Source organism: Alexandromys fortis, unplaced genomic scaffold (genome assembly GCF_014885135.2).
Source record: "Alexandromys fortis isolate MF-2015 unplaced genomic scaffold, M_Fortis_MF-2015_v1.1 scaffold_207, whole genome shotgun sequence".
In the NCBI taxonomy this organism is placed as follows: Eukaryota; Metazoa; Chordata; class Mammalia; order Rodentia; family Cricetidae; genus Alexandromys; species Alexandromys fortis.
Genome location: NW_026068106.1, coordinates 22,113 through 33,295, shown reverse-complemented (window position 1 = coordinate 33,295; position 11,183 = coordinate 22,113). Strand labels below are relative to the sequence as shown.

Below are 11,183 nucleotides of genomic sequence, written 5' to 3'. Positions count from 1 at the left end.
TCGGGTTTTTTTTGTGGGGGGGGGGGAGGTGGAGTGGGGGGGCATCCGGAAGTGCTGGCAACCATTAAACCTGGGCATCTTCTCATTCAGTCTAATCTAGTTTGATTTGAATTATTGCATCTGTGGAGAGGTTTGTGGGTCGGATAAAACTTAACACCCATGCCTTGCCGCATTCATAGGGTCAGTAATAACAATCAATTTTTTCTCCTAGCAACCTGCCTTCTCATCTCCCTTAAGGAACAGATGTCTGAGGTCCCCAGGAAGACAGTTAACCCAATGCTTTTTCAACCATACCTCCTGCTGACCATGAGCCCACCCACTGCCAGTTCTCCCCTCTGCCACGTTGTCCCATGCCAGCAAGAAGCAGCCAAGCATAACCCGGTGTCCTTTTTTTGCAAAGACTCTCAGATGTTTGGATGGAAACTTCACCTTAGCCCTTGGCATCCATATATCCAAAGAGGCTGAAATGTTTGGATGGAAGCCACACTCCAGGCCCTGACATCCATATATCCAAAGAATCTAGAATATCGGGTGGAGGTTTCACCCCAAGCTACGAAGTTGCCTCAGCCCAGAGTCCACCCATGAGAAAGTCCACCAAATGATGACCCTTCTCCAGAGATGCTCAAAACCACTTCCACAGAGCATTTAAACTGCCCCCCCCCCCGCAGAGAATAAAATGTGGCTTTCTGGTCTTTCTTTCGAGTCTAATCTGGGGCAAGAGCTGGAAAGTCATTCAGGATTGTTTGTATTTATTAAACCTGAGGTTTTTCCTAATTCAGTTTGATTTGATCTGATTTGAATTATTGTGTCAGTGGAGAGAGGCTTATGCGGGTGCAGAAAAATTTCAGTGTGGGCCTATTTATAAGCTGAAAACGTTAGTCATCCTCAAATTGTGGGATTTTCTTCAAAATATTACTGAAATGACCGGGCACTGCAAAAACACCAAAACTCATGAAAAATAAAGAAATCTTAGAAATAGTTATAGGCAACTACGATGTGACAACTGAATGTAACACGGTATCTTGAATCAGATGGTGGAAGAAAAAAGAAGAGGTGAAAATAATTTTTGAAATACAAATGCAATGTAAAATCCTCTGAGTTCCAGCGTTGGAGCATCAGTTTCAACAAACTCACCAAGCCGAAGTGAGACTATATCCCTGAATGAGCTGACAGTGAATGAACATTGAAAATGTTGATGGCATGTCTTAGCAAATCACCCTTAAATCTAGGAAAACTTAAAAATGATAAAAATATTTTTGAAATGAACAATAATAAGAATTTATTTCTTGGTTCAATGTGAACATTTACTTTATTTTTCATAAAATATTTTAAAATTATCTGAGATTTTTTTCCATAAGCTCCAAATCCCACAATTGAATGACTGTTATATTTTTTTTTCTTTTCCTATGTGCCTTTCAAATTATAAGAATGAGCTGTCAAATCTGAATCATGTGTCTACAGAGTGAGCATCGAGTTTCTCTAATAATTTCAAGGACATACAGTTTATCCTTTCAACAAATACTGGATGATAAATATGGTAGAATAGAGGAAGGGATATTCTACTAAATCCTCACAAACCTGAAATGATCCTATAAAACCCATGTTATCAAAAATTTGAAAATCATTGCAAAAAGAAGTAGCATTAAATTAAATAGCAGAATAAGAAAGACTAGAAATACGCACAAATATTGTGTAATTCAGTTATAATGGAAAAAGCAAACTGTGCCCTAACGTGCTAGATAAAAAGCATAGAGAGGAGCAGAAGGAGGGAGAACATGAGCAAGGAAGTCAGGTCCACAAGGGGTGCACCCACCCACTGTGACAGTGGGGCTGATCTATTGGGAGCTCACCAAGGCCAGCTGGACTGGGACTGAAAAAGCATGGGATAAAACCAGACTCTCTGAACATGACAGACAATGAAGGCTGACGAAAAGCCAAGAACAATGGCACTAGGTTTCGATCCTACTGCATGAACAGGCTTTGTGGGAGCCTACCCTGTTTGGATGCTCACCTTCCTGGACCTGGATGGAGGGGGGACGACCTTGGACTTCCCACAGAGCAGGGAATCAAGACTGCTCTTCAGACCCCAGAGGGAGGGGGAATGGAGTGGGGGGAGGGGAGAGGGGAGACGAGTAGGAGGAGGGGGAGGGAAATGGGAGGCAGGGAGGAGGCGGAAATTTTCTCAACAAAAAAAAAAAAAAATTTAAAAGCATAGAGATGAGGGAGAATATCCTCACCTCAAATCTTGATTTAAAAAGATGAAAGTAAAATAGTGAAGTACTGATGCACCAAGCAAATGCTGGGAAATCACTCAGGGCTGCTGCCCCATATTTCTTAAATATTCTGATGAGCAAGAAGCAGAGGCAAAGGGAAACTCTGTAAACAAAGTGCTCTGCTGGAAAGAACTTTCAGTGCAACATAACTACGTGTTGTTAGGAAGACCTGGCTTCTACCCTTGAAAGAGGAGAGCCAGAGATCCACAGAAGTACAGGAACCTGCAACAGGAGCTGATCCGACCCGAACTAAAACTGGGAAATGAAAGAAAGCTCACAAGTCCAATGACAGTATTTGCAAGACTAATATTAGAGTGGCCAAAGATACTTCAGAACCTCAGTCTTTGAAACATACGGGGAATTGGAGGGACTGTCCAGCCATCGGTAAAAGGAAATCCAGGTGAGAAGTAATACAGAGCAACACGGGAAGCAGATGAGAAGAAAACTCTATTCAACACGTTTCCTCATTTCCCATGATTAAAAAGAGTGAGGGTACATTTCGTCTAACATTTAGACCCTAAGGTCAGTGTCCCGGGGAACAGAATCATTGTTTACAATTCCCACTTTACTGGTTCATCAAGAATAAGCATAAAGTCTCTCACTCTGGAAGGTATGGTCACTGAATGCATGAAGATCCAGAATGAATTGGGATGTTTCCTAGAACCTGAATTTCTATTGCTGTCTATGGCAGAAGACCCATTATAAAAGATATCACAGATCTGTGTGGAGATGTTTTGACTAAAAGTTTAGTCATGAATTACAATGAAAAGGCATGGAGTAAATTTCAAAGGAAGCATGGGAGGGCCAGAAGGTAAGGGGAAATGGTATTAAAAATTGTAAAATGTACTAAATCTTTGCTGATAACGATTCTCCATTGTCATTCAGGCAGGTAATAATTTGAAGCAAATTATATACTTAAAATAAAGATTTGGAGGATTTAGAACATATGCTCAGTATACAAAATAAGACAGCACAGCTAGAGTTCCTGAAGGAAGTGGAGTACGTGCGTAACACTAAATTGTCCTTAGCAGGTTCTCAAGGATGTAGGAATTGGTGACTCATTGAGAAGGGACATTGCATGCAATAAGCAGAGTATGTTTAAAACTTAATGAAAATTTGAAACAGCATATCTAACAAATGACAAATTGTTTGAACATAAACAGACTAGATAAGCAATTCATTGGTTGTGTTTATATTTTCTTTTCTTAATACAATCTTTTCTGGTTACATACAGTTATCCCTGCTCTCATTCCCTCCCTCCATCACCATACCCTTCCCCCTACCTCATTCCCCCCATCCATTCACCAGAAAGGGCAAAGCCCCCCATGGGGAGTTGACAAATCCTAACAAAATCCTGACATATCAGTTTGAGGCAGAACCAAGCTCTCACCCCACTATATCTAGACTGATCAAGGTATCTCTCCAAAGGGAATATGCTCCAAGACACCAGATCAAGCACAAAGGATAAATCCTAGTTCTACTTGCTAGTCGCCCACAAGTCTCATGACTGTTCCCCACATTCAATGAGCTCCTTGACCGGCCCCCGGAAGCTTGGTCCAGTGCTCCCCTGTGGATCTCGCTTGCATCAGTTGTTGGATAAAGGCTTTATAATGACAATTAAGGTACTTATCAGAATGGTTGCAGGAGAAGGCCAGGATAGGCATCCTCTCTGCTGTTGCTTAGAGTGTTAGCTGGGGTCACCCTTGTAGATTCCTAAAAATTTCCCTAGTGTCATGTCTCTTGCTAGCTCCTTAATGGCTCCCTCAATCAAGATATCTCTTTCTTTTCTCTCCCCCAATGTCCTTCCCCATTCTTGAATATCCTGTTCCCTCATGTTCTCCTCCTCTCAAGCCTTTACCCCTCCCCTTCTACCCTCCCTCAGCTCCTCCACCCCCAATTTTCTCAGGAGATCTTGACTGTTTCACCTTCCCTCAGGCATCTAAGTATGCCTTTTTTAGGGTTCTCTGTGTTACCTATACTTCTCTGGAATCATGAATTATAGGCTGGTTATCCTTTGCTTTATGTCTCATATCCTCTTATGAGTGAGTACGCACTATATTTGTCTCTCTGATGCTAGATCACCTCCCTCAGAATGGCTTTTTCCAGTTCCATCCATTTGCATGCAGATTTCAAGATGTCATTGTTTTTTTTTTTTTAACCACTGAGTAGTATTCCATTGTGTAAATGTACCACATTTTCTTTATCCATTCTTCAATTTAAGGGCACTTAGATTGTTTCTAGGTTCTGGCTATTATGAATAATGTTGCTATGAACACAGCTGAGCAAATGTCCTTGTGGTATGAGTGTGCATATTTTCTTATTGAAGAAAAAAAGTGAAAATGTATTCCAGTATTAGAAAAATTGATATAACTTTGAATTGCTTTTCACAAACACCACTTCTAAGGGGTGTGTGCATTTATGTCTGAATAAACAACCATGTCACCCAGACTCATTTCCAGCAAAGATGAAAGCTATAAACAGGGAATAGCAAAATAAGAGGTGGTACAAATTAAAAAAAAAAAAAAAAAGGAACTGGGTCTGTTTTCTTTCCAGTTCCTTCTTGCTGAAACTTCAGAGAAAATATGTAATGACACTGCATTTATGTACATGTGCTAAGGCATTACTCTTACCCACAGGCCACTTATTGTTGAGGAAAAGCAACCTTAGATCTTGTTCAGACAAAGCACAAGCATCTTTCTACCCCTGCACTTGATCGCCACATATACACATCTACAAGATAAAGTGTCAATTTGAACAAGTGTTTATAGCTCAGCAGTTGCATTTCTACAAATATTTTTAAAAAGAACCTGAGAAATCACCACTTCACTAGATTGATTTGGGGATATTTGCTCCTAACTTGTGAAATGCTCATGGCAGAGTACTGAGTGGGATGCACGCTCTAGCTCTGAGCAAAGATCTTCTCTAACTGCAGATGACAAGGAGTCAGTGTTCCCTTTGTTCTCTAGAATGGGTCATGAGCTCACAGTTTCTCCCCGTTGTACTACATGAAATGGGTAGACTTTATGTTTCTTATTATAAAACTTGCTATAATAAATTATAATAAAAATACTATCTCTACCTCAGGCTCTGACTCAGAAAGAACACGCCATATCTACTGATCACAAGATAAATGTCAGGAAAGGCTTGTACAAAATTAACTGCCAAGGTGAAGGAAATATCATAGAGGCTTTGGAAAGGACACTTTGTGCCTCTCATCAAGAACAAATATTGTTTGAAGTTCTGGCCAATGCAAATTGTGACATGATATACCTGACTACAGTCTTGACGACCTTGAGAAAATATTGTACTCACAAACATCAATTAGAGCCAGTATATTTCAGCAGCAGTACGCATAGCCTTAAGGGACCAGAGTTAGTCAACCCAACAAGACTATATCTCATTTTATCCTTTGTAAGAATTCTTGAACTTAGTAATGAGTGAGTTGGTTTCGCATTAAAGTTAACTAGGAGTCTCATGGTGTACTACCTGCTGTGCTTCTTCTTAGGATCTCTTTCAAGTCTTAAATCCACTTTAGATAACCACCCAAAACCAGAAGAATGAGGACTGCAAATAAGCACAACAAACTAGTCTTTCCTCCTTCCAGTCAAATGATATAAGTGGCCAGAGTCAGCAAAGAATCTTTGAGCTTTCATTGCCTCAGTACATCTGGCAAGCAGGGAAGGTCATAGATGGAAGATCTTGTGACTGTGTCCCAGTTCAACTACCGGAAGTCTTGCCTAGTTGAATGGGTTGTATTTTTCAGGCTCTACTCCATATCTCCATTACTAGAAGTCCTTACTAGGGTCACCTCCACATGTTCCAGGAAGTTTCTACTGCCTTAGTTTTCCACATTGCCTCCCAAATACCTCAAACTTCCAGTCTATCTCTCTTTATATGGTCTTCTTTCATCCCTAGCTCTCCTACCTGATTCATCTCACTTGCTCAGTTAGGGTTTCCCCAAGATATGAATTGTTTGTTGCTACTGTGAAGGGGGTTAATTCCATGAATTTATTCTCAACTCACCTGTCATTTGTATATAGAATATTGATATTGATTTTGATATTGATCTTTTAAAAGTTAATTTTGTGTCCAGGCACTTTGTTGAAGATGTTTATCAGATGTTGGAGTTCCCTAGCTGAATTTTTGGGGTTACTTATTTATACTGCCATGTCATCTATAAATAATGATACTTTTATTTTATCCTTTCCAATCTGTATTTGCTTTATCATCTTTAGTAATCCTATTGTTCTAGCTAGTACTTCTAGTAGTGAAGATATGGAGAACATGGACAGTCTTTTCTTGCTTTTGATATTAATGGAACTGCTTTATGTTTCTCTCCATTTAATTTGATGTAGACTATAGACTTGCTCTTAATTGCCTTTATATCTGAGATGAAGATCATGGTAGATGACCTTTTTTTTATATGTTCTTGGATATGGTTTGTTACTATTTTATTGAGTACTTTTATTTCTATATTCTTAAGGGAAACCGTTTGATAATTCTCTTTCTTTCCTGAATCTTTGTATGGTTTAGGTATCAGGGGATGATGTCCTTATGAAATAAAATTTTCAGTGTTCCTTCTGCTTCTATTTTCTAGAACCATTTGAAGATTGTTGGTATTAACTCTTCTTTGGAAATTTAGTGAAATTCTTCACTAAAATCATCTGGTTCTATGCTTTTCTTTCTTTGATTGGGAGACTTAAAATGATTGCCTCTTTTTCCTTAGGAGTTATAGGTTTATTTAAATTGTTTATCTGATTTGATTTAGCTTTGGTTGGTGATATCTATAGATAATATTATTCCTTCTTTTAGACTTCTCCAACTCTTGGGAATACAGGTTATAAGCATGGCATGAGGATTCTTTGGATTTCTTTAGTGTGTATTGCTACGTCCTCCTATGTTTTTCTGATTTTGTTAATTCCAATGTTCATTCCCAATCTTTTAGTTAGTTTGGATAAGACTTAATTAATCTTGTTGAATTCCAAAAAAAAAAAAAAAAAACGAACTCCTTGTATTCTTCTTTGTGTTCTCGTTTCTTTTGTATTGATTTTAGTTCTCAGTTTGCTTATTTTCTGCTGCCTCCTCCTCTTGGATGTTGGATGTGCTTGCATCTTTTTTCTTTTCTCTAGGGCTTTCATGTATGCAGTTGTTAGTTTAATATCCCCCAAATTTTTGTAGGTGCTAGTGATATAAATTTTCCTCTTAGCACTGCCATCATTGTGGTCCATCAGTTTGAATACATTTACATTCACTTTCATTAAATTCTAGGAATCATTTTTCATTCTTATATTTATCCTGACCTAATAGTAATTTAGTAGAGAGTTCTTCAGTTTACTTTGCTCTGTAGTCTTTCTGTTGTTTCTGTCATTCTTGAAATCAAGCTTTAATTCATTGTGTTCTGATAGGATACTGGAGGTTATTTCAGTTTTCTTATTTCTGTTGAGACTAGGATTTTGACTGACCCTGTTTGAGAAAGTTCCTTAAGATGCTCAGAAGAAGGTGCATTTCCTTTGTACTTGGATGGAACGATATGCAGATATCTATTAGGTCCATTTGGTGTGTAATATCTGTTACCTCCATTATTTCTCTATGTGGTGTTTGTCTGGATGCCTGTCCCTGATGGGAGTGGGTTGCTGAGGTCTCCTTCCATATGTGTGAGTTCATTGCATTATCTAAGTTTTAGTAAATGGGTTTCTTTGTGTTTTGGTATAGGTGTTAAGAATTGAAAAGGCAGACTGAAGAGATCACTCAGCCATTAAAAACTAGGCTCACAACCAAAAACATAAGAATTGAAAAGTCAATTGGGTGGAATTTTCCATTGATGACTATGAAGTGTCCTTACCTTTTTCCTTGGATTAGTTTGTGTTTGAAGTCTATTTTGTTATATATTAAAATGGATAAGCCAGTTTGCCTTTTAGATCTATTTCCTTGGAAAATCTTTTTCAAAACATTTACTCTGAGGTAACTTCTATTTTTGACGTAAAAGTATATTTTTTTGTGCAAAAGTGTGATGGGTTCTGCTTTTGTATACATCCTGTTAGTCCTTATAGTGCTTTGTAGAATTAAGACAATTTATACTGAGAGATATTAGTAAAAGAAATTGATAATTCTTCTTATTTTATTGTTATTATTTTTGTTGGTGGTAGTGGTGGTGGTTTGTGTGTCCCTTTCTTTTGGTTTTCATGGTCTTAGATTGTTTATTTCCAGTGTTTTGTGGACCTAGTTAACCTCCCTGTATTAGATAGTTCCTTCTAGTATTCTCTGTAGCAGCAGATTTATCTAGAAATATTGTTTAAATTTGACATTGTCATAAAATACCACGTTTTCTACATCTGTGGTGATTGAAAGTTTTCCTAGATGTTATAGTCTAGGCTGGTACCTGTGGTCTCTTAGAGTTTTAGAACAGTTATCCAGGCTGTTCTGTCTTTAGAGTGTCCATTATGAAATCCTCTGTAACGATATGTTTGATTTTATTAGTGTGACCTGTAGTTGAGCAGAGGTTTTCTAGCAGAGGTTGGGGACTGGACTTCTGATGGTTGGTGTGGTCTCTGGTCAAGCAGGGCATCTCCTCTGGAGTTAGGGGTTGGGAAATGATGATAAGGAAAAAGGGGGGGGGGACTGGTGATAGATTGGGAGGCCTGAACTGAGAGAGTAAGGGTTATCCCCTGATAAGAGGCCTTCCTGGAGTTCTAGAAGTCAGAATGTGTTGCTTGCTTTCCTGGACTACCAGCCCCCAAATCATGACATGCAGACTTACTAAGAATTATAAATGCTTGGCCTTAGTTTAGGCTTATTTCTAGATAGCTTTTTAAACTTATTTTATTCTGTTTCACTCCAATTAAGTTTTGCCTCGAGACTTTTTACCTATCTTCCATTCTGTATATCCAACTTTATAGCTTCTTCTGTGCCTGGTTGACTGGACCCCAGCTGGCTAGCCCTAGCATGCTGGCCCCCTATTCTTTCTGCCCTCCAAGTCCTGCCTATCCCTCCTCTGTCTAACTATTGCCAGTTCCACTTATTATTAGACCAACCAGGTACCTTAGGCAGGAAAGATGAAATAAAACCACAACTTTGCATACTAAAACAAATGCAACACATGCAAAATCAACCCACATTTGCTTAACTATTCAAATGAAGCATGCATAAACAAAAGCAACACATTTTTACATAGCTTAGTAATATTCTGCAACACAGATGAATGTGAGACATCTTGACATAGTTAACAAATATTCTATTCCAAAACAAGTGTGGCCTATATCTTAGAGAAGGGTCTCTGACTGAATGTGGGCTGGGACAAGGCAATGAAGAAGGTTAAGAGAGAATAGTAGTAGTGGAGGCAAACACTGAGAGTCTGGGAGTGGTTCCTGAGGCTGGGCAACTTACCTGGCGTTCTGGGGGCCTGTTTGACCTCTGGTGCAGCCAGGTTCTTCCACATGAGTTGAGGGTCAGAGTGTGGCAAAAAGAAGGTAAGGAGAAACTGAGGTAGAACATCAGGGCAGCTTGATTGGAGGTGTTACGGAAGTATAAACTAAAGCCATAGGAGACTTATTCAGTGGAAAAAATATAAAATTTTCCTCTTCTTGCAAAAAAATGTATATGCCAAAGTAAAGGAGACATTTGGAACATCAACCAAATATAATCAGTAATGACGTGGGATTCCCTTCTGTATGCTATGAATATATTTATTACCATTGGTTATTAAAGAAGCTGTGTCAGTCAATGGCTTAGTAGAGTAAACCTAGGTGGAAAATCTGAACAGAGATATAGAGAGAAAGTAGGTGGAGTTAGGGAGATGCCATATAGCTGCCAAAGGAGAACCACAGGGAAAATTTCTTATAAACCACAGTCCCGTGATGACACACAGATTAACAGAAATGGGTTAATTTAAGATATAAGAGTTATATCCCAAGCTATTGGTCAAGCAGTTTTATAATTAATATAGTTTCTGTGTGGTTATTCAGATTTGAGCAGCTGGGAAACAAAAGAGCAATCTCTGCCAACACAGTAACATACCGATTCAAGGTGCATTACAGTGAAAATCCTAAAAGAACTGAAGGAACAAAGACTATTGACCAGTTCAAGTCACCTTTCCTTATAAAGCAAACCAATCAGAATGCCAGCAGATATCTGAATAGAAACTCAGAGTCAGAAGACCATTGAATGAAACAATACTAATCAATATTACCATAACCTGGGAAGTGATCTTTCTGAATTAAAGGAGAAATGGAAGAGTTATCAAGCTAAAAATATATTCAATGATTTCAGGATCAGTTATACAGCATCTAAAAACAATATAAGAATCCTTATAAGGTCTCTAAAAAAAACCAACCAACCAAACAAACAAACAAACAAACAAACAAGAATCCTTATAAGGAAAAAGAAACATAACAAAACCTGTGGTATATGGCCAAGGAACAGCCTCAGCAGAGAAGTGTGCCTGTTCTGAATCTGGGATGTCTGGACGGCGATGTCAGTACCCGAACACAGGATTCTGATGCAAGGTGACAGGTTATCAGCTGCAGGGCAGGTTCTTCTCTCTCTTTCTTTTTATCCCTTCCTTTCTGACCTGAGCTTCAAACCTCAGGCTTTTATTGTGAATTTTCAACTTGGAAACTGATTCTTTCTTCTTGCCACAGGTTAATCATTACATGGGCAAAGCAGTTCACAAAAAGTACAAGGACTCTTTGAAATCAGAACATCATCATTCATCATCACATTTCCCCAGTTCCCAAGCCCCATGCCAGCCACTATATTCTTAATTCTTGCCTGAGTTAATCATAAAACAACTTCTGAGGCTTTCGCCACAGAAGCTAACTACTTGGGGTTTCAAGAAGCATAGTTCAATGGGTTTTACGCCATTGTTTTACCTTTCCCATTGTTGGTCCTCATAATTCCAGTACATATCATTTT

The 11,183-nt window shown here is 38.7% G+C and overlaps 1 protein-coding gene across 7 annotated transcripts in view; it reads right to left on the bottom strand.

Moving 5' to 3' along the window:
• LOC126489692 (cysteine-rich secretory protein 1-like) overlaps positions 1-10,873 on the bottom strand; it is a 59,234-nt gene extending 48,361 nt beyond the window's left edge. For 6 of the 7 annotated variants that reach the window (XM_050124113.1, XM_050124112.1, XM_050124110.1 and 3 more), the window contains exon 1: positions 10,668-10,872. The gene's annotated coding sequence lies outside the window, so the exon portion shown is untranslated. Of the gene's footprint in view, positions 1-10,667 lie in introns of all 7 variants that reach the window. The other variant, XM_050124116.1, reaches the window with a different exon arrangement.
• Positions 10,874-11,183: the final 310 nt, after the last annotated feature.